The sequence below is a fragment of the Triticum dicoccoides genome, chromosome 1B (genome assembly GCF_002162155.2).
Source record: "Triticum dicoccoides isolate Atlit2015 ecotype Zavitan chromosome 1B, WEW_v2.0, whole genome shotgun sequence".
Lineage (NCBI taxonomy): Eukaryota > Viridiplantae > Streptophyta > Magnoliopsida > Poales > Poaceae > Triticum > Triticum dicoccoides.
The window spans coordinates 420,960,757-420,962,382 of record NC_041381.1 but is presented as its reverse complement, the minus strand read 5'-3'; the positions used below and the strand labels follow the sequence as shown (position 1 = coordinate 420,962,382).

General features: G+C 46.1%; 1 pseudogene; it reads left to right on the top strand.

The window, feature by feature from the left end:
- The first annotated feature begins 533 nt into the window (after window positions 1–533).
- On the top strand, window positions 534–1,248 carry LOC119306104 (annotated as a pseudogene).
- Window positions 1,249–1,626: the final 378 nt, after the last annotated feature.

Genomic DNA, 1,626 nt, shown 5'->3' with positions numbered 1-1,626 from the left:
CGGCTTGTTCATTCATGGTCTCCCTCACCTCACGCACGCTTATAATACGCCAAATGAATGGACGTAACGTAATCCTCGATATCGGCCTAGCTTCCGGTGTCTATGCGCGCCCATATTTCCGTGTCCTCTGCGCCGCGTACCGCTAACTAAGTCCAAGCGTCCACACCGCATGGTTTATTATTGCCTAAAAATACCTGATGCTTTCTCAACTTGCTTATACATAATCTAAAATATGTTTTGTAGCATGACAAGGTATTGCAATGTTTGCGTGTAACATGTATGAACATGCAAGGGTGTTGCTCAACTTGTTGCCATATCTCCAGAATTGATAAAGCGTATCGTGCTTAAATCTTGTCTTATCTCTCTAAAAAAAATGATACATCGAGAGGACAACCTAGCAGTCTTGAAACCGATCGAATCACACATGGCCACGTCTTATCATGCATACATACGTAAGCTACTACGTCAAACAGTGCATCCATATCACCAGGCTATAAATACGACACTCTCTCCAAGCTCTCATGCATCCCAAACCCAAAGCACTAGCTATATTACTCTAGCACGCCACACAATCACAATGGCATCCAACGCTGCCCTCTTCGTCGCCCTGAGCCTTCTCCTCTCTGCCGTCGCCGCCCACGGCTGCGGAAGCACCTATTGCCAACCGCCGGTCGTCGACACCACCCATCGTCGTTCCGCCGCCATACCATGGAGGAGGGCACGGCCACGGCCACGGCGCCGAGCAGTGCTCAATCAACGTGCTCAACCTGAGGGTGTGCGCTAACGTTCTCGGCGGGCTGCTCGGCCTCAAGGTCGGCGTTCCGGCTCACGACCAGTGCTGCCCGCTGCTCCAGGGGTTGGCCGACCTCGACGCCGCCGTCTGCCTCTGCACCGCCGTCAGGGCCGACATTCTCGACCTCCGCCTCAACGTGCCTGTGGACATCAGACTCCTCCTCAACCACTGCGGCAAAAAGTGCCCGTCTGGTTTCACTTGCCCAGCCCATTAACGGACGTACTGTTGCTTGGGCGCCGAATAAGATTTGCTTTCCGTGCTTTGTTTTTTATTTCATCAAATGTGGATCTGCTCCACTCCCACATTTCGATTGTGTAACCAGTTCTGCTTTTCTTGGCAAACAAGCATATGCTCTTCGTATTGATAAATATCATCAGTGAGCAATAATTATTACTCTAGCTAATTGTCCAATTGTAGCTTCTTACTTTTTGCAAATTTGTACAAAATACTACCTCTGTCCTGGTTTGTTAGTCCTGTTTGTAATTTGTGCTAAATTTTGATCAAAATTTAACTGACAAAATGTTAGTGCATGTGAACAAAAATTATATCGTTAAATTCGTATTTGAACATAGTTTTCAATGGTATAATTTTTTGTGACATGCATAAACATTTTGTTAGTTAAATATATGATCAAAATTTGGCAAAGATTATAATGAGGACCAATAAACCAGGACGGAGGTAATAGCTTGCAGCTTTTTCCAGAAATGATCCACCTTTATAGTTATTATTAACAAAGAGGGAAAAAAGAGTGGTCAACGGAACAGTTGCAACATCACCATACACCATTAACTATGGCAACCCTAGGGTAACTGGGAAGGTGCTCCAACAACAGC